The sequence below is a fragment of the Somniosus microcephalus genome, chromosome 4 (genome assembly GCF_052327205.1).
Source record: "Somniosus microcephalus isolate GS21.2 chromosome 4, FLI_Smic_1.0, whole genome shotgun sequence".
Classification (NCBI taxonomy): domain Eukaryota; kingdom Metazoa; phylum Chordata; class Chondrichthyes; order Squaliformes; family Somniosidae; genus Somniosus; species Somniosus microcephalus.
Genome location: NC_140990.1, coordinates 134,429,107 through 134,457,016, shown reverse-complemented (window position 1 = coordinate 134,457,016; position 27,910 = coordinate 134,429,107). Strand labels below are relative to the sequence as shown.

General features: G+C 45.5%; 1 pseudogene across 1 annotated transcript; it reads left to right on the top strand.

Moving 5' to 3' along the window:
- The first annotated feature begins 549 nt into the window (after positions 1-549).
- LOC147119804 (Ig heavy chain C region-like) lies at positions 550-26,206 on the top strand (annotated as a pseudogene). Its single transcript, XR_015077882.1, has 6 exons — positions 550-638; positions 7,170-7,501; positions 10,698-10,817; positions 13,157-13,461; positions 14,711-15,040; positions 25,758-26,206. The product of XR_015077882.1 is annotated as an Ig heavy chain C region-like (transcript).
- Positions 26,207-27,910: the final 1,704 nt, after the last annotated feature.

Here is a 27,910-nt window from a genome sequence, read left to right as displayed (position 1 = left end):
AACCTCGGCCCCCATCTGCCGGGTATTTATCTGCCGGTCACTGGGACCGCACTACAACAGTCCGGGAGCGTGTTTGCTCAGTGAGTTCTTGCCAGAACCATTTTCCACATATTGCCAGAAGGATGAGGTCGGCGATTTCTCTCAGTCTGTTGCTGGTTTTCTTTTCCCATGAGTAGTTTTTATTGTCCAAGTCTCTCACTGTTACTGTCTCAGTGTCAGTCTCTCTCTGGAATGTTACAGAGTCAGGAATTATTTCACCAGGATTAATCCTCGGGGTTTTTGATTTTTTTTTACAGCTGTCCAGTCGGATGTCGTGTTGACTCAGCCAGAGGCAGAGACCCGAAGTCCCGGAGGCTCCCTGAGACTGACCTGTAAACCCAGCGGGTTCGATCTCGGTAGCAGCAACATGCACTGGCTCCGACAGGTTCCCGGACAGGGGCTGGAGTGGCTGGTTTACTACTACATTTCGTGAGCAAGTATTACTTCCCAGGGATTGAGAGCCAATTTCCTGCGTCTAAAGACCCTTCAAACAGTATCTTCGCGTTGGACATGAAGACCCTGAGGACCGAAGACACCGCCATCTATTACTGTTCCGTGAGTGGCATGGAGACAAGGGACCATGGTGACGGTGACTGCAGGTAAGAAACATGCACTCTCAGTTACTGTTGTATTTGTATCTTTATTTTATATTTTTGTTTATTTTACTAATTAATTCGATGGATTCTGTATTGAGATTTTTTGCAATGTTTCATTTGATTCTGCTGCAATGTGATTATAGAGTTAAACCGTCTCTCCACTGAAAATGCTGTTGAGCGATAGAGCCCCTGATTGATGTGATATGGTGATTATCTGCTGATGCGACTGCCAGGATTATTTTAAATAACTAACTGTTGTTAAACTGTTTGATGTTTCTGCAGTGTTTAATCTCGCTGACATCTATTGCTGCACGTTTTCTGGTCGAATGTAAATATTGTGCTTAAATGTGTTTTGAATCAAGATTGTAGGCAGAAAACAGAAAGCTTTAAGGATCACAAATAGCCTGAAGATGTTTAACGTATTTTTATTTGTGATAATTATATGTCATCTACTTATTTAATGTTCACGAACATTCATATTTAATACGTGAAATGTTACTGTAAAAAGAAATACGAAATTAACAAATTTGCAGCCGGAACAGATTTAAATTAATATTACTTGCATTATTTGATGTAGTAATAATACCCAATATTACTAAAATATGCTATAATATCAATGTTAATGTATTAAACGTGATCCGTCTACTCACTATTCTGCCGTCATTATTTTATATTCCTGCTTATTTCAATAATTAATCCGTTCGATGACAGGCGGGTTCGGTGGATTCTGCATTGAGGTTTATTTGCAATGTTACATTTGATTCTGCTGAAAGGGTTTATAGAAGGAAGCTGCTGCTCATTGAAAGGTTCTGCCGAGGGATTCAGCCCCTCAGTGATGTGATTCAGTGTTGATCTGCTGAGGTGAGTGTGGATTCAGCCCCTCAGTGATGTGGTTCAGTGTTGATCTGCTGAGGTGAGTGTGGATTCAGCCCCTCAGTGATGTGATTCAGTGTTGATCTGCTGAGGTGAGTGTGGATTCAGCCCCTCAGTGATGTGATTCAGTGTTGATCTGCTGAGGTGAGTGTGGATTCAGCCCCTCAGTGATGTGATTTAGTGTTGATCTGCTGAGGTGAGTGTGGATTCAGCCCCTCAGTGATGTGATTTAGTGTTGATCTGCTGAGGAGAGTATTTATCTGGGTAACTCTGAATACCTGGAATTTTGTGAAACTATTTAGCGTTTCTCCAATGTTTAATCTCGGTGACATCGAGCGGTAGCAGGTTTCTGATCTAATGCAAACATTATATGTGTTTAAAACAATCAGATTGCAGGAATGTTTTAGAAATCAAAAATCATTGAAAGGTATTTCAACATATCTGTTTAATAACTGATAATTATGTATTCAACTATTAATCAGTGGTTTATGATGCTCATATTTACTGCTTGAAATATTACTGTAATTATTATCTACATAATTAACAAGTGTTCAGATTGTAGTTAAATTTAATTAATATTAATCAACGATAATAATGCAATAATATCTCCCAATATTACTAAAATATGATATAGTGTCAATATTAATTTACTAAACATTATTCGCCTTCCACAATCCTGCTGTACACTGGGCACAATCCTGCTGTACACTGGGCACAATCCTGCTGTACACGGGGCACAATCCTGCTGTACACGGGGCACAATCCTGCTGTACACGGGGCACAATCCTGCTGTACACGGGGCACAATCCTGCTGTACACGGGGCACAATCCTGCTGTACACGGGGCACAATCCTGCTGTACACGGGGCACAATCCTGCTGTACACTGGGCACAATCCTGCTGTACACTGGGCACAATCCTGCTGTACACTGGGCACAATCCTGCTGTACACTGGGCACAATCCTGCTGTACACTGGGCACAATCCTGCTGTACACTGGGCACAATCCTGCTGTACACTGGGCACAATCCTGCTGTACACTGGGCACAATCCTGCTGTACACGGGGCACAATCCTACTGGGCACAATCCTGCTGTACACGGGGCACAATCCTGCTGTACACGGGGCACAATCCTGCTGTACACGGGGCACAATCCTGCTGTACACGGGGCACAATCCTACTGTACACTGGGCACAATCCTGCTGTACACGGGGCACAATCCTGCTGTACACTGGGCACAATCCTGCTGTACACTGGGCACAATTACCATGAGTGGAACATTTTAGAGGCAGGAGATAGTGTAAAAATTGCAGGCATAATTAAAACTAACAATATGCCGATTGCACCGCTGTGTTCAGTTCGATTAGGGGTGTTAATTACTTTCAACCCCCTGTTTTACACAGATGAATGACGGGTTGTATATAAATACAACTTAAATCCGTTTTGAAAATTGCAGTGTGTCAATTTAATATAACTGGCGAGTTATTAAATTCATACTGTGCAGCCAAAACCTTGTTAGCCCTTCAATATTATCGGTTGTTTAATGGCGATACAATTATCACTAAACTAATCAGCAAGTTCAAAGGCTGAGAGGTAGTCGTCGCTGGCAATGAAATAATTGTTCATGTGATTCTATTTTAATTCAAGGAAAGTTCAGACTGCATAAGGTTGGAGACAGGCAAATAACCCATTGGAATTTACGCAGATGAATTTAATTACAAAAGGTTCATATTATTTTGAATTTAAAACAACATCCTGTCTCCCATATCTCTGCTGCATACGGGACCGAACGATAGACAAAGGACAGATTATTTTTGTGAGCGATGTTTAATTCTTATCAATAGTAAATTGATTAACAAAGTCTCTCCTCCTTTTGCTCATTAAGTTTCTGTGCCGCAGATTGTATGAATGAATTGTTCTCGTCCAGTTTTATACTGATCATTCCGGAACATATTTTCAATAAATAGCAGACTATATTTAATAATTAATTTACGGGCATTCTGTGAATTACGGGATTAAATATAAAAGATCGTCTCTGTTATTAAATAGCGGAGGCGCTGTTACTGACTGCAAACTGCCTGGGTGGTTTTTAATTAATACAAATATTTTTTATGGTTAAGATTGAGGACAATATTTCATCCCGAAAATCCAGCTTTAGTAAACTGGCGGTGTTGCAGCCCATCGGTAGTTAGTGAGATGTGATCCTGGCCCGATATTGAACTATTTAAAAACGTTCACTCCTATACCCATCATGTGAAAGACATTCTGAGAATAGACAGAGATTATGCTATATCAGAGAGATCAGGAATATCAAGAGTTTAAAAAGTTGTAGGTAGAGAGTGGGAATGTATTAACAGTTCGTGATCATTTTAAATTATTCAAATGTGATTCGATTCAAGTAAACGTAATATATTTGTCTGTTACTATTTATGTATTAATATGATGTTTAGTATTTTAATATTGATGAATTGTCATGATAATTTAATTACTATCCTATTATATCACAAGTTATCAGACAGAAACAGGTTTAAAATTACTATTAATTCATTTTATTAATAAGGCTGTAGATGACAAATAACACACTGAAATTCAAGCAGATTAATTTAATTACACATGTTCCAGGTACAGGTGGTTCTGAGGAGGAAGGGCCAGACAGGCTCACATAATATTTTCAATAATACAGAGTAACATCAGCTAATATGAAGATTAACTTAGAATATAACATCAGTGCTAATTCATTCAACATAAATGTCCGCACACAATTGCGTTGTATACTGGCCAGGTTTACAGTTACTGCAAAATCTCAAGGAGTGGAGAGAATTTTAATGAAATCTGATATTAATTTAGGAAACAATAAAGTTCTTTCTCAGCTGTGTTCGGCTCGAGAAGGTGTTGCCGCGGATTTTAATGAATTAACTTCCCATCGATGATTTTATAGGTTATATTTAATAATAAAATTATACCACATCAGTGGCTAATCGGTTTTCAATGTAAATGTCTCCTGATTTGTTTAATTCTTAGTCTGCCGCTGAGTCCCGTGTTACGGGCAGCAAATTACCCTGGAATGTGAATTATTTTGATATACTTGTTTTTAAGGAAATTAAACCTTACCCGGTTTGCAAGATTGTCGACAGAGAGGGAGCAATTGCTGGATGTTGATGAGTTTTTCACATTAATACCAGATTAATTTTAAAGAACGTGCAGAGTTGAGGTGGTCGAAAATTGACAAGAAATAAATTAGAAATCCAACAGCTTGATTGAAATTGACAGATTGAACAGATCTGTCTGCCAGGAACACCATTGTTGCACGGTTTGTGTCTGTTCTGTTTCCGTGCACCTGCTCACCGTGTGAGAATCAGGAGTCCTCCTGACTGGTTGTAAACATGGTTCATGCTCCTCTATTTCAGGGAATGTAATTTTTCTCAGTTATTTAAGAAACTTGTGTTTGTGGGAAACTTGAACCGTTGACTTTAAGATTCAGGAGGTGCCTCTGAAATGAGATCAGTAAATCATTTGTGAGATTCAGAAGGAGCAGTTCAGAAACACTGCAGGGAGACTATCGAAGGAGCTTTAATCAGTTTCTAACCCATGCTTCACACTTATCCGCATTAAATTGCACCTGCTATGTGCCTGTCTATTTCCCCAGTTTGGTTATGTCCTCCTGAAGTCTGTTACTATCCTGATCACTATTTGCTACGTTGCCAGGTTTTGAATCATCTACGAAATTGGAAATTGTTCTCCCTATACCCAAGTCCAGGTCATTTTTATATAACAAGAGCCAGAATGGTCCTAATGGGGGCCTCCACTGCATAATCTTATCCAGTTAGAAAGACGTCCGTTCACCACTACTCTCTGCCTCCTATAGATTTATAATGGTCAAGGATTGCCAATATCAGAGATTTACCGAAGAAACCTCTCCCCTTGTTTAGATTATGTTCGGTACAAACAGCAACAACAGGTGCCTGTCACCACCCAGAAAGCAGCGCCTGTTCTCACTGATGGGAGTTCGGAAGGTACTCTGGTAAATGAAATGGGCCGTTTAAAGAGACACTTTCAATGAAACGGATTTTGGAATCGTATTTAACGCGGATTATTAATTGAGTGGGAGGGGGAAGGAAACTCAGGAGACATCCATTCAATAGAATGGGACAGAGCACAACTCAGTGCGTTGAAGTACATCGCTCTTCCACAAATACTGAGAAGGAAAGGGATAGATTCGAATCAATCTCGATTCATCTACAGGTTGAATCTTAGAAACTAGGCAGTGTAAAAGATCCCTGTTCAATTCTATTGTAGTCAAGTTTTGAGGTATTTCGGCTAATTTTTTAATCACAGATTACGATGTTACTTTTGAAGTGTAGTTACTGTTGTTTTGTAAGGAAACGCAGCAGTCAATTGGCACAGAGTAAGTTTCCACAAACTGCAATGAAATAAATGACCAGTGGTGTTGATTGAGAAATAAATGCTGGCCAAAATATCAGGAAAACACCTCTGCTCTTCCATTGTAAGTTCCAATGAAAGATACCTTACTGAGGTGAGGTGAAAAGGTTCTTATTTTTGTAATGTGATAGAGCTCGGGGACAGAGAGGTGTGTTCCTGACCAGGGGATCGACAGCTGCGTATGATGGAACTGACAGAAGCTCAAATGTTGATGTAATCTTTGATCGGAAAATGAAGGAATGAGTTTATCCTGGTGTCAAATTTCAAGTTTTTTGGTTGTTTTATGAGCACAGATTAAAGAGTCTAACTTGTTCAATTGGCCATTCTTTCCCAGGGGCGCCCTCTCCTCCCACCCTCTTCGCCCTGCTCTCCTCCTGTGAACAACCCAACACCGACGACTCCGTGACCTTCGGCTGTTTGGCGATGGACTACTCCCCCGAAATCACCAGCCTTTCCTGGGCAAAAGATAAACAGCCGATCACCACTGGATTGAAGACTTACCAGCCAGTGCTCAACAAGAGGGGTACCTACACCCTGAGCAGCTAGTTAACCATCACAGAGTCAGAGGTGGGGAGCAGCACATCTACTGCGTGGTTCGACACAGCGGGTCGGTCTGGAACGTCACAATGGCAGATTAGTGTTGTGGGATACAGGGTAATCTGTGAATAGCAGAGCAGTTATGTTCAACTTATGTAGAAACTTGGTTAGACCACACTTAGAGTATTGTGAACAGTTCTGGTCTCCTTATCACACTTAGATTACTGTGCAAAGTTTTGGTCTCCATATCACACGTAAAATAACGTGCAGAACCCTCGAATCCATATCACACTTAGAATACGGTGTACATCCCTGATATCCATATCACACATAGAATAATATACAGAGTCCTGGTTTCTTATGACTTTTAGAATATTGTGCAGTGTCCTGGTCTCCATATCACACTTAGAATACTGTGCAAAGTCCTGGTCTCCTTATCACACTTAGAATAATCTGCAGTTTCCTGTTCTCCATATCACACTTAGAATAATTTGCAGAATTTGGTCTCCATATCACACTTAGAAATCTGTGCAGAGTTTGGTCTCCATATCACATTGTTGCATTGTGCATAGTTCTGGTTTCTGGAAGTACCAGGTTAGCTTCAGCCTCACAGTAAAGGACCTGATAATATATAAGGGCGCTATGCATTTCTTAATCATTTATTTTGTAAGGAATGTCATTAACAGATGTTCCCTTGATGCCCCTAAACGGGACGGCGTCCCTCCAACTGTTATCCTCACTTTGAGTTCCAGTGAAGGAATCACCAGCAATAGATATGCAACCGTCGTGTGTTCAATCATGGATTTCCGTCCAATGTCACTGACCGTGAATTGGCTGAAGAATGGACTACCCATGGATTCGGGCTTCTTCACCTCTCCCGTCTGTGAAGTGAACGGGAACCTCTCAGCGACCAGTCGGCTGACAGTGCCCGCCGGGGAATGGATCACCGGCTCTGTCTACACCTGCCAGGTCACTCATGAACGAGTCACCCAAAGCCGAAACATCACCAGATCTCCGGGTAAGTTCCCGGGAAGTTCCAGATCATTCTAAGCGCTGATCACGGTCAGGACTGTATTGGAATTAATACAAAGTGCAGAACAATTTCTAATTTACAATCAAGCAGTTTGTGTTTCCTTCCGAAGTAAGTGCTGACTCTGGATTTCTTACGGTCCAGGATTTCATAAATTCACCAAAGAATGTTTCCCTGTGCTCTAGTGTCCGCCAGTGAGTGAGGTGTCCTTGGTTACAGGTTTATCCTGATCATATTCGGAGCGGCAGTAGGTGTATGGACCTTTTACTGGTAGCTGTCCAGGAACCCACAGCTAGAAAGGGCATCTACCCTATTTAGAGAACTGCGTTCAGTACTGGGCTCCGTACATCAGGATGGATATACTAGAATTGGAGGGGCTTCAATGCAGATTTACACAGAATGATACTGGGGCTAAACGTTTAAATTCTGAGGACAGGTTGCACTGAAGAGGCTTGTATTGCTCGGAGTAAAGAATATTAAGGGGTGAACTAATTCAGATATTTTTTGTAATTGGAAAGCTATATAGAGATAATATATTTCCTCTGGTGGGGGAATCAAGAACAGGGGGGCATAACCTTAAAATTAGAGCAAGGCCGTTCAGGGGCGAGGTCAGGAACCACTTCTTCGTGCAAAGGGCAGTGGAAATCCGCAACTCTCTCTCCCAAAAGGCTGTTGGGGATGGGCGTCAATTGAAACATCAAGACTGAGACTGATAGATTTTTGTTAGTCAAGGGCTACAGAAACAGTGCAGGTCGATGGTGTTGAGGTGTAGATCAGCCATGATCTAATTGAATGTCGGAACAGGCTGGATGGGCTGAATGGCCTCTTCCTGTTCCTTTGTTGGTATTACTGCCCTGTGGTCATATTTCATTTTGACTATCACTCACTAGACACGATAAACATTCACTAATGGCAGAAATTAACAAACTACCTCACACCGGCATTACAAATTATTCCCCGCCACAAAATAACCTTTGGCACTCCATTCTCCCGAGCTTTCACTTTTTAATCGGACGGTGGCTGCAACTGGTTCCTTCATATATTCGTCGCAACAAGACACCAAAAATGTAACTGTTTTCCTGTTGCACCTAAAATCGTGGATTTTAAAACATAAGAACTTAAGAAATAGGAGCAGGAGTAGGCCATTCGGCCTCTCGAGCCTGCTCCGCCAATCAATAAGATCATGGCTGATCCAATCTTGGCCTCAACTCCACTTTCCTGCCCGCTCCCCATAACCCCTGAATCTCCTGTTTTTAAAAAATCTGTCTATCTCCGCCTTGAATATATTCACTGACTCAGCCTTCACAGCTCTCTGGGGTAGAGAATTCCAAAGATTCACGACCCACTAAAAAAAGAAATTCCTCATCTCCGCTTTAAATGGGTGACCACTTATTCTGAAACGATGCCCCCTAGTTCTAGTTTCTCCCATGAGGGGAAACATCTTCTCCACATCTACCTTGTCGAGACCCCTCTGTATCTTATGTTTCAAAAAACTCCAATGAGTAAAGGCCGAACCTGCTCAACCTATCCTCATAAGACAAACCCTTCAACTCAGGAATCAACCTCCTGAACCTTCTCTGAACTGCCTCCAATGCAAGTGTATCCTTCTTTAAATAAGGAGACCGAAACTGTACGCATTACTCCAAGTGTGGTCTCACCAACCCCCTGTACAGTTGTAGCAAGACTGCCCTACTTTATACTCCATCCCCCTTGCAATAAAGACCAACATTTCATTTGCCTTCCTAATTATTTGCTGTACCTGCATGCTAACTTTTTGTGTTTCATGTACAAGGACCCCCAGATCCCTCTGCATCGCAGCATTCTGTAGTCTCTCTCCATTTAAATAATATATTGCTATCTTATTCTTCCTAACAAAGTGGATAAACTCATATTTTCCCACATTATACTCTACCTGCCAATTTTTTGCCCGCTCGCTTAACCTAACTATATCCCTTTGCAGACTCTTTGTTTACTCCTCGCAACTTGCTTTCCCACTTATCTTACTTTCATCAGCAAATTTGGTTACATTACACTTGGTCCCTTCATCCAAATCATTAATATAGATTGTAAATAGTTGAGGCCCCAGAACTGATCCCTGTGGCACCCCACTAGTTACCGTTTGCCAACCGGAAAATTACCCATTTATCCCGACTCTCTGATTTCTATTATTTAACTAATTCTCTATCCATGCTAATATATTACCCCCAACCCCGTTAGCTCTTATCATGTGCAATAACCTTTTAGGTGGCACCTTATCGAATGCCTTCTGGAAATCCAAATTCGCCACATCCACTGGTTTCCCTTTATCCACCCTGCTCGTTACATCCTCAAAGAACATCAGCAAATCTGTCAAACATGCTGACTCTGCTTGACTGTATTATGATTTTCTAAATGTCCTGCTATTGCTTCCTTAATAATGGACTCCAGCATTTTCCCAAAGACAGATGTTAGGCTAACTGGTCTATAGTGTCTTACTTTCTGTCTCGCTCCCTTCGTAAATAGGGGCGTTACATGTGTGGTTTTCCAATCCAGGGAATGTTGGTAGTTTGCAACCAATACATCCACTATCTCTGCAGGCACTTCTTTTAAGAGCCTAGCATGCAGGCCATCAGGTCCAGCACAGTTGTCCACCTTTAGTCCTATTATTTTACCTAGTACTTTTTCTTCAGTGATAGTGATTGTTTTATGTTCCCCCTCCCTATAGCCCCTTGATTATTTATTATTGGAATGGTTTTAGTGTCCTCTACCGTGAAGGCTGATACAAAATATTTGTTCAAAGTTTCTGCCATTTCCCTGTTCCCCATTATTAATTCCCCAGTCTCTCCCTTCCTGATGTATCATAGTCATCTGAAGCTCAGACTCCAGCTCATCAAATCTGAGTCGAAGTTCCTCGGGACGCCAAAACTTACTGCAGATGTGGTCGCTGTTGATGACACTGGTGTCCACTAGCTTCCACATGCAACAGCTGCACCACATCATCTGCTCTGCCATCTCTATTATATTTTACTTAATTAATTGGGTTTTCACGTTTTGAAATATCAATTATCTATGTTTAGATTTTAATCCCTGCTCTTAATTAAAACCAATGCCCAAGTTTAGAAAAAAGAGAGAAATACTCACCAACCAATCACTTACTTGCTTTCCTGTGACATTACACTTTGATTTCTCTCCTGCTTACCCTCCCTCCCGCACTGCACAGGTCGGTACGTGCAGCTCCCGGTGGCTCATTATATCCCCGCTGGTGTCGCTCATCAGATCCCACTCTCTCCGCTGGTCTCGGGCGCGGTTCCTTTTATCCCCGCTGGTATTGCTCCTCTGCTGCCGCACTCCCCGCTGGCCTCGGGCACTGCTCCTTTTATCCCCGGTGGTGTCGCTCCTCAGCTCCCGCTACTCCCGCTGGTCTCGGGCCTCGGGCGCTGCTCCTTTATCCCCGCTGGAATCGCTCCTCAGATCCGGCTATCACCACTGGGCTCGGGGCTCGGCCACTGCTCCTTTTATCCCCAGTGGTGTCGCTCCTCAGCTCTCGCTATTCCCGCTGGTCTCGGGCCTCGGGCGCAGCTCCTTTTACCCCGCTGGTGTCGCTCCTCAGATCCGGCTATCACCTCGGGGCTTGGTCGCTCTTCAGATGCCGCTCTCGCCACTGGTCTCGGGCCTCGGGCACTGCTCTTTTTATCCCTGCTGGTGTCGCTCCTCAGATGCCGCTCTCGCCACTGGTCTCGGGCCTCGGGCACTGCTCTTTTTATCCCCGCTGGTGTCGCTCCTCAGATCCTGCTATCACCTCGGGGCTCGGGCGCTGCTCCTTTTATCCCCGCTGGTGTCGGTCCTCAGATCCCGCTCTCGCCGCTGGATCTAATATAATCAGAAATTCGGGTCCCCAGGTGTGAGTACGCGCTGGGTACTCACGCATAGGGCCAACAAAAGTGCCGGTTTTGTGCGTGCACTGTACATGCGTGGGAAACCGGAACTTCCGTTCCCTTGAAAGAAGGGGTTCACAGGTGGAACGCGTGCACCGGAGAGGCAGCGCGTGCACATTGAACTTAAGTTGTTTTTGCAGGTTTCTCCAGGAGGCTAAGTCTCCAACAGTTACACTTTTAAAAAGCAGGTGCAAGGCCTGCTTTTAACAAGGTAAGTGGTGAATTAATTAAAATTAAAACATCTTTTCCACAGGTTTATTATTTTTAAATAATTTAAATAAAGGTAAGTTTATTTTTAGCCCCATTAGAAAATATAATTAATTTTTTCAAAAATTTAAATTATTGTTTAAAATAGTTATTTCATGTAATTTATAGTTATTTTAAAAATGTGATTTTTAAAAATGTATTTGAAGTTTAAGTTATATTTTGGTGCTTATAGTATTTATAGGTTTGACAGCTCTTCCTGTCAAACTTATGAATGAAGCATTCCCTGCTACCATTGGCTCTCCATGGCCCACGTGATCCCAGGGGACGCATCGAACTAACTGCGCCCCTGGGATATGCAAGCACTGCGTGCCGACAGTTGGAGGAGGCCCAGGATCAGAATCCCACATGGGCCAACAACTCAATGGCCGGCGCACAAGGTAAGTGCAGGTCGGGGGCTTGCACCCGCGGGAAGCCCCCGACCTGAATTTCTGGGCCATTATCCCGAACACCGTGAGATCTTATCTTGTGCAATATCGCTTTATGCGGCACCTTTTTGAATGCCTTCTGGAAATCCAAATACACTACATTTCCTCGTTCCCCTTTATCCACCCTGCTTGTTACATCTTCAAAGAACCCCAATAAATTTGTCAAACAAGATTTCCCTTTCATAAAACCATGTGGACTCTGCTTGATTGTATTTTGTTTGAAATTCGTTCTAACCAGTGTAATTTTCGTGTAGAGGTCTTGACCTAGGGGTGGAGCCATTAGTATGACCAGAGATGTGTTCGTGCTCCAGGCCTTGCACCTGCTTTTTAAAAGTGTAACTGTTGGAGACTTAGCCTCCTGGAGAAACCTGCAAAAAAACTTAAGTTCAATGTGCACGCGCTGCCTCTCCAGTGCACGCGTTCCACCTGTGAACCCCTTCTTTCAAGGGAACGGAAGTTCCGGTTTCCCACGCATGTACAGTGCACGCACAAAACCGGCACTTTTGTTGGCCCTATGCATGAGTACCCAGCGCGTACTCACACGTGGGGACCCGAATTTCTGATTATATTAGATCCAGCGGCGAGAGCGGGATCTGAGGACCGACACCAGTGGGGATAAAAGGAGCAGCGCCCGAGCCCCGAGGTGATAGCAGGATCTGAGGAGCGACACCAGCGGGGATAAAAAGAGCAGTGCCCGAGGCCCGAGGCTATAGACCGGCGTAATTGAGCAAGGGATTTCGGGAAGAGAGCTATTCAGTGCGTAACACAATTGCGCCCAAATTTATACATTTTTTTACACTGGGAATATGCTTCACAGCCCATTACAGGAGGCTCTTGGTGCAAATACACCGGAAATGTTAAAGAGTCTCCCGGAATCGTTGCCAATTCCTCATCCTTCCAATAATGATGGTGTTTAAATAACAGCGAGAGGGTGACGTCTCAAAAGTGACTTATTCTCCTTTAGACAGTAATGGCTGAACACTGGTGTCCTGATTCTGAAGAGGAAGCTTTGCTTGACTTTCATTTCTGTTTCACAGATCCTCCCTCAAGCAGCGATCCAGTGATTACTCTTCGGCATCCGTCACTAGAACAGGTCTTACTGGAGGCGATGGTGACCTTAACCTGCGTCAAAATGTTCTTTATGGAGTCAACGTGACCTGGATCCGAGAAAAGGAGACTCTGAAATCAGAGATTGCTGTTCAACCCGAAGAGGATCTCAACAGCGTGATCAGCAACATCAACATCTCGACACAAGCCTGACTGAGTGGGGATGAGTTCTACTGCGTGGTGAGCCATCAGGATATGCTGACTCCTAAAAGAAATTCCAACCACAAGGAAAAAGGTGAGTGCTGAAATTGTAGCAATAAGTGAGACGTTGTGGCAATTTGCTATTCATTCTATTAAGATCTTTAATGGACTACTCTGATAATTCGGATTGGTAATTCCACTAACTAAACAATCTTGGACACGATATCATGCACTTAAGGTGAAGATAGATAAGTCCATGAGAGAAAAAGGAATTGAAGGATATGCTATTGGGGTTAGATGAAGTAAGGTGGGAGGAGTCTCTTGTGGAGCATAAACACTGGCACAGGGCTGTTGGGCCGAATGGCCTGCTTCTGTGCTGTAAATTGAACTATTCAAGATCTCAGAGAGAAGGATTGCACACCCTTCAGCTGCGGGCTGGAAATGGGACAGGGCCCAGAGGGGAAAAATAAATCCTTTAACATTCAGCGGAAAGCACATTTCTCTCATTTCAAACCACCGGTTTCATTGGCCCAGAAATTCGGGTCTCCACGGGTGAGTATGCACGCGGTACTCATGCATAGGCCCAATGAAAGTTCTGGCTTCGTGCATGCACTGTGCATGCGCGGGAAACTGGAACTTCTGTTCCCTTGAAAGAAGGGGTTGAGAGGTGGAACACATGCGCCGGAGAGGCATCGCGTGCGCCTGGAACTTACATTTTTTTGCAGATTTCTCTGGGAGGCTAAGTATCCAGCAGTTACACTTTTAAAAAGCAGTCGCAAGGCCTTCTTTTAACAAGGTAAGTGGTGAATTAATTAAAATTAAAACAATTTTTCCACAGAATTATTATTTTTAAATGTTTTAAGGAAAGGTAAGTTTATTTTTAGCCCCGTTAGAAATTGTAATTACATTTTTAAAACATTTAAATTATTGTTTAATATAGGTATTTCATGTAATTTATAGTTATTTTAAAAATGTGATGTTTTTGTTTACATTTATTTGAAGTTTTATTTATGTTTTGGGGCTTATAGTATTTATAGGTTTGACAGCTCTTCCTGTCAAATTTATGACTGAAGCATTCCCTGCTACCATTGGCTCTCCATGGCCCACATGATCCCAGGGGATGCTTCCAACTAACTGTGCCCTTGGGATACGCAAGCACTGCACGCCGGCTGTTGGAGGAGGCCCAGGATCGGAATCCCACGTGGGCCCACAGCTCAACGGCCGGCGCGCTACGTAAGTGCAGGTCGGGGGCTTGCACCCGCGGAAAGCCTCCAACTCGAATTTCTGGTCCACTGTCTCCGGAATTCTTCAGTTTATTGTCCTTTATTGTAATTGTCCTGCAGCTAAAGATCTGCGGCAACCATCTGTGTCTGTCCTCCTGCCCTCGGCGGAAGAAGTCCCCGATCAGAGGTCCATCACCCTCACCTGCTTAGGGAGAGGTTTCGCCCCCCGAGAGATCTTCGTCAAGTGGAACGTCAATGACAAGCTGGTGAATTCCAGCAACAACAAGAACACCAAGGTGATGGCAGAGTGCGGCAGCAGTTCCTTCTTCATCTACGGCCTGTTATCCATTGCAGCGGAGGAGTGGGCCAGTGGCACTTCTCACTCCTGTGTGGTGGGACATGAAGCGATCCCCTTGAAGACCATCACCCGAATGGTCAATAAACCCAGCGGTAAACAATGTTATTGAACATTTCCCTTGATGGGACTGAAGACCGATAAATCCCCAGGGCCTGATAATCTACATCCCAGGGTACGTAAGGAAGTGGCCCTGGAAATAGTGATGCATTGCTGGTCATCTTCCAGAACTCGATAGACTCTGGAACGGTACCCATGGATTGGCGGGTAGCTAATGTTACCCCACTATTATAGACCGGTAAGCTTGACATCGGTAGTGGGGAAAATGCTAGAGTCCATTAAAAAAGATGTAATAGCAGAGCACTTGGAAAGCAGTGACTGGATCGGACAAAGTCAACATGGATTTACAAAAGGTAAATCATGCTTGACTAATCTACTGGAATTTTTTGAGGATGTAACTGGTAAAATAGATAAGGGACAACCAGTGGATGTGGTGTATTTGGACTTTCAGAAGGCTTTCGATAAGGTCCCGCATAAGAGATTAGCGTGCAAAATTAAGGCACATGGGATTGGGACAAGGTATTGACTTGGATAGAGAACTGGTTGTTGGACAGAAAGCAAAGAGTTGGAATAAACGGGTCGTTTTCCAAGTGGCAGGCAGTGACTAGTGGGGTACCGCAAGGATCGGTCCTAGGACCCCAGCTGTTCACAATATATATTAATGATCTGGACGAGGGAATTGGATGTAATATCTCCAAATTTGCATACGACACAAAGCTGGGTGGGAGGGTATGCTGTGAGGAGGATGTCGTGAAACTCCAGCACGATTTGGACAGGTTGGGTGATTGGGCAGAAACATGGCAAATGCACTATAATGTGGATAAATGTGAGGTTATCCACTTTGGTGGCAAAAACAGGAAGGCAGTTTATTATTTGAATGGTAACAGATTGTGAGAAAGGGAAGTGCAAAGAGACCTGGGTGTTCTTGTACACCAGTCGCTGAAGGTAAGCATGCAGGTGCAGCAGGCGGTTAAGAAGGCAAATGGTATGTTGGCCTTCGTAGCAAGAGGGTTCGAGTACAAGAACAAGGATGTCTTGCTGCAGTTGTACAGGGCCTTGGTGAGACCACACCTTGAGTATTGTGTGCAGTTTTGGTCGCCTTACCTGAGGAAGGACGTCCTTGCCATGGAAGGAGTGCAGCGAAGATTCACCAGGCTGATGCCTGGGATGGCAGGAATGACGTATGAGGAGAGATTGTGTCGATTGGGCTTATACTCACTGGAGTTTAGAAGATTGAGAGGGGATCTCATCGAAACCTATAAAATTCTGTCAGGCCTTGACAGACTAGATGCAGGAAGGATGTTTCTGATGGCCGGGGAGTCCAGAACCAGGGGTCATAGTCTAAGGATAAGGGGTAAGCCATTTAGGACTGAAATGAGGAGGAATTTCTTCACCCAGAGAGTGGTGAACCTGTGGAATTCTCTGCCACAGAGGGCGGTGGAGGCCAGTTCATTTAGTATATTCAAGAAAGAGTTAGATATATTTCTTAAGGCTAATTGGATCAAGGGATATGGGGAGAATGCAGGGACAGAGTACTGAATTTGGATGATCATCCATGATCTCATTGAATGGCGGAGCAGCCTCGAAGGGCCGAATGGCCTACTCCTGCTCCTATCTTCTATGTTTCTACTGATGGACTCCGTCAATTCTTGTCAATGAGAAACTCTCGATTGCATTTCATTCATAAATGAAAATCAGTAAAGTCCTTTTCTTCCACCCAAGTGTTAAAAACACAGCTGCTCAGTAAATTGTGCTTTCCAGTTTTGCCAAGGGGCGGGCTGTGTATCTGAAGTTTGGTGTTGGTGGGTCTCAAGTTCAAGGCTTGTACAGCCAGCGCCCCCAGCTCATACACCACGAGATAGAGACAGAGTGAAACTCTCTCATAACAGGGCCCCTCAAATTAACTTCAGCAACTTTCCTCCCGCTGAGGGGAATCTTAAAATTCACATTTCCGACAAACAAATGCAGCAAACTTAGATCTTGTCTCCCTGCTTCTCGTACAAAAGAAAAATACAGCGGAAGCTGGAAATCTGAAATAAAAACAAAATGGCCTAGAAATTCGGGTCTCCACGGGTGAGGACGCGCTGTGTACTCACCCGTTGGCCCAACGAAAGTGCCGGTTTCGTGCATGCACTGCGCATGCGCGGGAATCCGGGACTTCCGTTCCCTTAAAGGAAGGGGTTCAGAGGTCGAACGCGTGCACTGGAGAGGCAGCGCGTGCGCCTGGAACTTACATTTTTTGTGCAGGTTTCTCCGGGAGGGTAAGTCTCCAACAGTTACACTTCTAAAAAGCAGGCGCAAGGCCTGCTTTTAACAACGTAAGTGGTGAAATAATTAAAATTAACACATTTTTTCCACAGGTTTATTATTTTTAAATACTTTAAAGAAAGGTAAATTTATTTTTAGCCCCGTCAGAAAATGTAATTAATTTTTTCAAAATTTAAATTATTGTTTAAAATAATTATTTTATGTAATTTATAGTTATTTTAAAAATTTGATTTTAAAAAATGTATTTGAAGTTTTAGTTATGTTTTGGGGCTTATAGTATTTTTAGATTTGGCGGCTCTTCCTTTCCAATTTATTAATCGGCATTCCCTGCTACCATTGGCTCTCCATAGCCCACATGATCCCAGGGGCTGCTTCGTACTAACTGCACCCCTGGGATATGCCGGCACTGTGTGCCGGCACTTGGAGGACACCCGTGATTGGAATCCCACACGGGTCCACAGCACAACGGCCGGCATGCTACGTAAGTGCAGGTCAGAAGCTTGCACCCGCGGGAAGCATCTGACCCGAATTTCTGGGCCAGTATGCTGGAAATACTCAACAGGTTAGGCAGCATCTGTGCAGAGAGAAACAGAGACACTGTTTCAGTTCGATGAACCTTCGTCAGACCGTTTTTATCCATGATTCCCGTGGTATCCATCACTGCAGAATTGGGGCCAGTTTTATTTTGCAGCATCTGGGAACTGAATGGTGGAAACGCACCAACAGGAAAAGAACCTCCAGTCCTCCACCAGCGAGAAGAAAAGAGCAATTGTTAACTCACTGTACCCCCAATCACTCACCAGAGAGAGAGGAGAAAGGATAAATGTTAACCCACCGTAGACCCACTCCCCCACCAGAGAGGAGAAATTATAAATGTTAACCCACTATACACCCACTCCCCCACCAGAGAGAGGGGAAAGGATCATTGTTAACCCACCGTAGTCCCATTCCCCCACCAGAGAGAGAGGAGAAAGGATAAATGTTAACCCACTATACACCCACTCCCCCACCAGAGAGAGGGGAAGGGGTAATTGTTAACCCACCGTAGACCCACTCCCCCACCAGAGAGAGAGGAGAAAGGATAAATGTTAACCCACTATACACCCACTCCCCCACCAGAGAGAGGGGAAGGGGTAATTGTTAACCCACTGTACCCCAACTCCCCCGCCAGAGAGTTGGGAAAGGGCAATTGTTAACCCACTGTACACCCACTCCCCCACCAGAGAGAGAGGGGAAAGGGTAATTGTTAACTAACTGTACCTCCCACTCTTCCACCAGAGAGAGAGAGAGAGGGGAAAGGGAAATTGTTCACTCACTATACCGCAACGGCCCCAGCAAAGAGAAGAGAAAGGGCAATTGTTCACCACTGTCCCTCCCACTCTTCCACAAGAGAAAGGGGAAAGGGCAATTGTTAAGTCACTTTATCCCAACTCCTGCAACAGGAAGAGGGGAAAGGGCAATTGCTGACCCAATGTCCCTGTACTCCCCCACCAGCGAGTGGAGAAAGAACAATCTTTAACCCACTGTATGCCAGCAACCCCACCAGAGAGAGGGGAAAGGGCTATAGTTAACTCACTGTACCGCCACTCACTCACCAGAGAGAGGGGATAGAGCAATTGTTAACCTACTGTACCCCACTCTCCCACCAGAGAGGGGGAGAGGGCAATTGTTAACCCACTGCACCCCAACTCCCCCACCAGAGAAAGGGGAAAGGGCAAATATTAACCCACTGTACCCCAATCCCCCACCAGAGAGGGGGAAAGGGTAATTGTTAACCCACTGTACCACAACTCCCCACCAGAGAAAGGGGAAAGGGCAAATATTAACCACTGTACCCCTATCCCGCACCAGAGAGAGGGGAAAGGGCAATTGTTAACCCACTGTACACCCCAATCCCCCACCAGAGAGAGGGGAAAGAGCAATTGCTAACCCACTGTACCCCCACTCCCCCACCAGAGAGAGGGGAAAGAGCAATTGTTAACCAACTGTACCCCCACTCCCCCACCAGAGAGGGGGGAAGGGTAATTGTTAACCCACTGTACCACAACTCCCCACCAGAGAGAGGGGAAAGGGCAAATTTAAACCTACTCTACCCCAATCACCCACCAGAGAGAGGGGAAAGGGCAATTGTTAACACACTGTACACCCCAATCCCCCACCAGGGAGAGGGGAAAGAGCAATTGTTAACCCACTGTACCCTCACTCCCCCACCAGAGAGAGGGGCTAGGGCAATTGCTAACCCACTGTACACCCACTCCCTCACCAGAGAGGGGGGAAAGGGCAATTGTTCACTCACTGCACCCCACCTTCCCCACCAGTGAAAGGGAAAGGGCTATTGTTTACTCACTGTAACCCAACTGCCACACCAGAGAGAGGGGAAAGGGCAATTGTTAATTCACTGTTCCCCAACATCCTCCACCCAAGAGAGGGGATAGGGCTATTGTTAACTCACTGTACCCCAACTCCCACATAAGATGGAGGGGAAAGGACAATTGTTAACCCACTGTACCACTCTTCCACCAGAGAGCGAGAGAGGGGAAAGAGAAATTGTTAACTCACTATACACTAACGACCCAGCAAAGAGAAGAGAAAGGGCAATTGTTAACCACTGTCCCTCCCACTCCCCCCAAGAGAGAGGGGAAAGGGCAGTTGTTACCTCACTGTACCCCAACTCCTCCACCAGAGAGAGGGGAAAGGACAATAGTTAACATATTGTACCCCAACTCCTCCACCAGAGAGAGAGAGGGGAAAGGGCAATGGTTAACACACTGTACCCCCGACACCCCCCACCAAAGAGAGGAGAAAGGGCTATTGTTAACACACTGTACCTCCCACTCCCCCACCAGTGAGAGGGGAAAGAGCAATTGTTATACCACTGTACCCCAACTCCTCCACCAGAGAGAGGGGAAAGGACAATTGTTAACCCAATGTACCTCACACTCCTCCACCAGAGAGAGGGGAAAGGACAATTGTTAACATACTGTACCTCCCATTCCTCCAGCAGAGAGAGAGGGGAAAGGGCAATGGTTAACACACTGTACCCCCGACACCCCCCACCAAAGAGAGGAGAAAGGGCTATTGTTAACACACTGTACCTCCCACTCCCCCACCAGTGAGAGGGGAAAGAGCAATTGTTATACCACTGTACCCCAACTCCTCCACCAGAGAGAGGGGAAAGGACAGTTGTTAACCCAATGTACCTCACACTCCTCCACCAGAGAGAGAGCGGAAAGGGAAATTGTGAATCCACTGTACCCCCACTCCCCCACCAGAGAAAAGGAAAGGACAATTGTTAATTCACTGTACCACCGCACCCTCAACAGAGAGAGGGGAAAGGACCATTGTTAACCCACTGTAGGCACACTCCCCACCAGAGAGAGAGGAAAGGGCAATTCTTATACCACTGTAACACATCCTCACCAGAGAGAGTGGAAAGGGCAATTGTTAACCCACTGTTCCCCCACCAGAGAGAGGGGAAAGGGTATTTTTAACTCACTGTTCCTCCCACTCTCCCACCAGTGAGAGAGGAAAGAGTAATTGTTAACCCACTCTACCCCCACTCCCCCACCAGAGAGAGGGGAAATTGCAAATGCTAACCCACTGTACACCCCATTCCCCCACCAGAGAGAGTGGAAAGGGCAAATGTTAACTCACTGTACTCCTACTCCACCACCAGAGAGGGGGGAAAGGGTAATTGTTAACTCACTGTACACCCACTCCCTCACCAGAGAGAGGGGAAAGGGCAATTGTTAAACCACTGTACACCCCATTCCCCCACCAGAGAGAGTGGAAAGGGCAATTGTTAACTCACTGTACTCCTACTCCACCACCAGAGAGGGGGGAAAGGGTAATTGTTAACTCACTGTACACCCACTCCCTCACCAGAGAGAGGGGAAAGGGCAATTGTTAACCCACTGTACACCCCATTCCCCCACCAGAGAGAGTGGAAAGGGCAATTGTTAACTCACTGTACTCCTACTCCACCACCAGAGAGGGGGGAAAGGGTAATTGTTAACCCACTGTACCCCACCTCCCCCACCAGAGAGAGAGAAGAGGCTATAGTTAACTCACTGTACCCCAACTCCCACAACAGAGAGTGGGGAAAGGGAAATTGTTAACTCACTGTACCCCAACTCCCACACTAGAGAGGGGGGGAAGGGAAATTGTTAACAACTGTCCCTCCCACTCCCCCACAAGAGAGCGGGAAAAGGGCAACTGTTAACTCACTGTACCCCAACTCCTGCACCAGAGAGCAGGTAAAGTGCAATTGTTAACACAGTCTATCCCAACTCCCTCACAAGAGAGAGGGGAAAGAGCTAATGTTAACTCACTGTAGCCCAACTCCCTCACCAGAGAGAGGGGAAAAGGGCTACAGTTAACTCACTGTAGCCCAACTCCCCCACCAGAGAGGGGAAAGTGCTAATGTTAACACACTGTACCCCATCTCCCTGACCACAGAGAGGGGAAAGAGCAATTGTTAACCCACTGTACCCCAACTCCTCCACCAGTGATAGAGGGGAGTGTGCAATTGTTAACCCACTGATGCTCCCACTCCTCCGCCAGAGAGAGAGAGAGAGAGAGGGGAAAGGGCAATTGTTAACTCACTGTACACCAATTCCCCCACCAAAGAGAGGAGAAAGAGCAATTGCTAACCACAGACAATTCCACTCTACCACCAGATAGAGTGGAAAGGGCAATTGTTACCTCACTGTACACCAACTGCTCCACCAGAGAGAGGGGAAAGGACAATTGTTAACATACTGTACCCCAACTCCTCCAACAGAGAGAGGGGAAAGGACAATAGTTAACATACTGTACCTCCCACTCCTCCACCAGAGAGAAAGGGGAAAGGGCAATAGTAAACACACTGTACCCCAGACACCCCCACCAAAGAGAGGAGAAAGGGCTATTGTTAAGACACTGTACCTCCCACTCCCCCACCAGTGAGAAGGGAAAGAGCAATTGTTATGTCACTGTACCCCCACACCCCCATCAGAGAGACGGGAAAGTACAATTGTTAACCCAATGTACCTCACACGCCTCCATCAGAGAGAGAGGGGAATGGGAAATTGTTAACCCCCTGTACTTCCCCCCCCACCAGAGAGAGGGGAAAGGGCAATTGTTAACCCACTGTACCCCCACTCCCCCACCAGAGAGAGGGGAAAGGACAATTGTTAACCCACTGTACCCCCACCAGAGAGAGAGGAAAGGGCAATTCTTATACCACTGTATCCCACACCCTCACCAGAGAGAGTGGAAAGGGCAATTGTTAACCCACTGTACCCCCACTCCCCCACCAGAGGGAGAGGAAAGGACAATATATACCACTGTACCCCACACCCTCACCAGAGAGAGAGGAAAGGGCAATTGTTAGCGCACTCTATCTCCACTCGCTCACCAGAGAGAGGGGAAAGGACAATTGTTAACTCACTGTACCTCCCCAAATTTCTCCCAAAAAGCTCTTGAGGAAGAGTGTCATTTGAAAAAGTGGAAATTGAGTTTGATAGATTTTTGTTAGGTAAGGTCATCAAGGGTTACAGAAAAAAGATGGATTGATGGTGTTGATGTGCAGATCAGTCATGATCTCATTGAATGGCGGAACAGGCTGGATGGGGTGAGTGTCCTCCTCTGGTTCCTATGTTGCGATTGCTGCCCTGCGGTCATATTTCATTCTGACTCTCTCACCACACATGAGAAATGCTCACTAATAACAGAAATTAACAAACTACCTCAAATTACAAATTATTCCCCACCACTAAAGGCCCCTTGGCATTCCATTCTCCCGACCTTTCACCTCTCTTCTGGCGGGGGCTGCAACTGGTTCCCGCACATTTTCATCGCCCCAAAAATCGCAACAAGACACCAGAAAATTAACTTTTGTCCTGTCATTTGACAGCCTCTTTGAGCCAGTGTAATTTCGTGTCAAGCTCTTGACCCTGGGGGCGGAGCCATTTTAATGTGTGGAGATGTGTTCAGGCACCAGGATCTATAGCCAGGTGTAAAGGAGCAAGGGATTTTGGGAAGAGCGGTAATCTGTGCATAACACAATTGTGCCTGAATTTATTTATTTTATTACGCTGGATATTTGCTTCACAGCCCATTTTAGGATGGTTTGGGTGCAAATACACAGGAAATGTTAAAGTGTCTCCCGGAATCGTTGCCAATTCCTTGTCCTTCCAATAACGATGGTGTTTAAGGAGCAGTGAGATGTTGATAGCTCAAAGGTGATTTAATCTCCTTGAGACAGTAATGTCTGAACACTGGTGTCCTGATTCTGAAGGTGAAACTTTGCTTCACTTTCACTTCTGTTTCAAAGTTCCTTCCTCAAGCAGCGATCCAGTTATTACTCTTCAGCAACCGTCACTAGGACAAGTGTTACTGAAGACGACGGTGACATTAACCTGCGTCATGTCTAATGCTCCTTATGGAGTCAACATATCCTGGACCCGAGGAAAGGAGATTTTGAAATCAGAGATTGCTGTTCAACCCAGAGAGGATCCCAACAGCATGACCAGCAACGTCAACATCTCGACATCGCTGAGTGAGGATGAGTTGTACTGCCTGGAGAGTCACCAGGATGTGCCGGTTCATATAACAGATTCCATCTGCAAGGAAACCGGTGAGCGATGAGATTGTAGCAATAAGTGAGACACTGTGGCTATTTCCTGTGTTTGTGCCAATTCGTTCTATTAAGAGTTTTAATGAGAACATAAGACTTATGAGCAGGAGTAGGTCATTTGGCCCCTGGAGCCTACTCCACCATTTAATAAGATCATGGCTGATCTGATCTTGGCCTCAACTCCACTTCCCTGCCCGCTCCACATAACCCTTGAATCCCTTACCTTTCAAAAACCTGTCTATCTCCACCTTAAATGTATTCAATGACTCAGCCTCCACAGCTCTATAGGGAAGAGAATTCCAAAGATTCACGACCAGCTGAGAGAAGAAATTCCTCCTCATTTCCGATTGAAAAGGGTGCCCCTTATTCTGAAAATATGCCCCCTAGTTTTAGATTCCCCTAAGAGGGGAAACATCCTCTCTGCATCTGCCCTTTCAACTCCTTCAGAATCTTAAATGTTTCAATAAGAACCCCTCTCATTCTTCTAAACTCCAATTAGTATAGGTCCAACCTGCTCAACCTTTCTTCAAAAGACAACCCCTTCATCTTCAGAATCAACCTCGTGAACCTTCTCTGAACTGCCTCCAATGCAACTATAGTCTTCCTTAAATAAGGAGCCAAAACTGTACGCAGTACTCCAGGTGTGGTCTCACCAATGCCCTGTACATTTGTAACAGGACTTCTCTACTTTTGTACTCCATTCCCTTTGCAATAAAAGTATACATTCTATTTGCCTTCCTAATTACTTGCTGTAGCTGCATACAATTTGTGATTCATGTATAAGGACCCCCAGATCCCTCTGTACCTCAGCATTTTGTAATCTCTCCCCATTTCAATAATAATTTGCTTTTTTATTTTTCCTACCAAAGTGGATAACCTCGCATTTTCCCACATTAAACTCCATCTGCCAGATTCCTGCCCACTCACTTAGCCTATCTCTATCCCTTTGGAGATTCTTTGCCTCCTCCACACAAATTGCTTTCCCACCTATCTTTGTATCATCAGCAAATTTGGCTACCTTACACTCAGTCCCTTCATCCAAGTCATTAATATAGATTGTAAATAGTTGAGGCCCCAGCATTGATCCATGGGACGCCCCACTAGTTACAGTTTGCCAACCTGAAAATGACCCATTTTTCCGACTTGCTGTTTTCTGTTAGTTAGCCAATCCTCTATCCATGCTAATATATTACCCCCAACCCTGTGAGCTCTTATCTTGAATAGTAACCTTCTATGTTGCTGCTTATCGAATGCTTCTGGAAATCCAAATATACGACATTTACTGGTTCCCCACTACTGCCCTGCTCGGTACATCCTCTAAGAATTCCAGCCAATTTGTTGAACATGATGTCCCTTTCATAAAACTATGCTGACTCTCTTGACTATATTATGACTTTATAAATGTCCTGCTACCACTTCCTGAATGATGGACTCCAGCATTTTCCGAATGACAGATGGACTACACTGATAATTCAGATGGGTAATTGCACTAATTAAACACGCTGGGACATGAGAGAATGCACTTAAGGGGAAATGAGATAATTCCATGAGGGAAAATGGAATAGAAGGATATGCTATTGGGGTTAGATGAAGTAAGGAGGGAGGAGTCTCCTTTGGAGCATAAACACCGGGACAGAGCTGTTGGTCTGAAGGGCCTGTTTCTGTGCTGTGAATTCAACTCTTCAAGCTCTCAGAGAGAATGGTAGCCTACCCCTCAGCTGCGGGCTGGAAACCGGAGAGGGCCCAGAGGAGAAAGAGCAATCCTTTCAAATTCTGCGGTAAGCACATTGCTCTCACATATATTCACCGCTGTCATTGTCTCTGGAATTCTTCAGTTAATATCCTTTCTTGTAATTGTCCTGCAGCTAATGATCCATGGCAACCGTCTGTGTCTGTCCTCCTGCCCTCGGCTGAAGAAGTCTCGGCTCAGAGGTCCATCACCCTCACCTACTTAGGGAGAGGTTTCTCCCCACAAGAGATCTTCATCAAGTGGACCGTCAATGACAAGCCGGTGAATTCCGGCAACTACAAGAACACCGAGGTGATGACGGGGAACGGCAGCAGTTTCTTCTTCATCTACAGCCTGTTATCCATTGCAGCAGAGCAGTGGGCCAGTGGCGCTTCTCACTCCTGTGTGGTGGGACATGAAGCGATCCCCTTGAAGACCATCAACAGAATGGTCGATAAATCCAGCGGTAAACAATGTTTGTGAACATTTCCCTTGTACTGATGGACTCCATCAATTCTTATCAACGAGGAAATCTCCATTGCATTCGATTCTTAAATAAATATCAATAAAGACCTTTTCTTCAAATCGTGCGTTAAAAGCACAGCCACTCAGTTAATTATGCTTCCCATTTCTGCCAATGGGTGGGCTGTGTATCTGAAGCAGGGTGTTTGTGGGTCTCGGGTCCGGGCTTGTAAAGCCAGTGCCACCTCAAGGGTTGGACAAGGGAAATGGATAAAAGCAGACACTGCTGGAAATGCACAGTGGGTCAGGCAGCATGTGTGCAGTGAGAAACCGAGCCAACATTTCAGGTCGATGATCCATTGTCAGACAGTTTTCATCAGTTTTTCCCCTGTTGTGGATCCCTTTAGAATTGGGGCCATTTTAATTTGCAGCAGCGCAGCCAATGGCAGTGCAGTGAGTGCCGCACACGGACAGGAAATGCACCCGCCAGAGAGGGCAAAGGTCAATGGTAACCCGCAGTAACCGCCCTCCCGCACCAGGGAGAAGACAAAGGGCAATTGTTAACCCCCTGTACTCACACACACCCACCAGAGAGAGGGGAAAGGGAAGTTGTTAAAGCCCTGTACCCCCACTCTCCCACCAGAGAGGGGGGAAAGGGCAATTGTTAACCCACTGTACAGCCCACTCCTACAACAGAGAGAGGGGGAAAGGGCAATTGTTAAAACCCTGTACCCACACTCCCCCACGATGAGAGATGGGAAAGGGCAATTGTTAAATGCCTGTACCCACACTCCCCCACGATGAGAGATGGGAAAGGGCAATTGTTAGCCCCCTGTACAGCCACTCTCCCACCAGAGAGGGGGGGAAAGGGAAATTGTTAATCCACTGTACCCACACACACCCACCAGAGAGAGGGGAAAGGGAAATTGTTAATCCACTGCACTCACACTCCCCCACGATGAGAGATGGGAAAGGGCAATTGTTAACCCCCTGTACCCCCACTCTCCCACCAGAGAGAGTGGTAAGGACAATTGTTCACCCACTGTACCCCCACTCCCTCACCAGAGAGAGGGGAAAGGGCAATAGTTAACCCACTGTACCCCCACTCCCCCCCCATAGAAAGGGGAATGGGCAATTGTTAACGGTCTGTACCTCCTACTCCCCTACCAGAGAGAGGGTAAAGGACAATTGTTAAACAATTGTACCCCTACTCCCCCACCAGAGAGAGCGGAAAGAAGCAATTGTTAGCCCAATGTACCCACCCTCCCAACACCAGAGAGAGGGTCATGGGCAATTGCTAATCCACTGTACCTCCCACTCCCCAACCAGAGAGAGGAGAAAGGGCAGTTGTTAACCCACTGTACCCACACTCCCCCACCAGAGAGAGGAGAAAGGGCAGTTGTTAACCTACTGTACCCACAGTCCCCCACCAGAGAGAGGAGAAAGGGCAGTTGTTAACCCACTGTAACACCACTCACCAACCAGAAAGAGTGCAATGGCAAATGTTAGCACCCTGTACTCCCACTCCCCCATCAGAGCTAGAGGAAAGGGCAATTGTTAATGCACTGTACCTCCACCCCCCACGTACGAGAGGGGAAAGGGCAATTGTTAACCCAATGTACCTCGCACTCCCCCAACAGAAAGCAGGGAAAGGGCAATTGTGAACGTACAATACCACCACTCCCCCAGCAGAGAAGGGGAAGGGGCAATAGTTAACCCATTTTATCTCCACTCCCCCACCAGGGAGAGGGGAAAGGACAATTGTTAAACCACTGTACCCACACTCCCCCTAAGAGAGAGGGGATAGGGCAATTGTTAACCCACTAT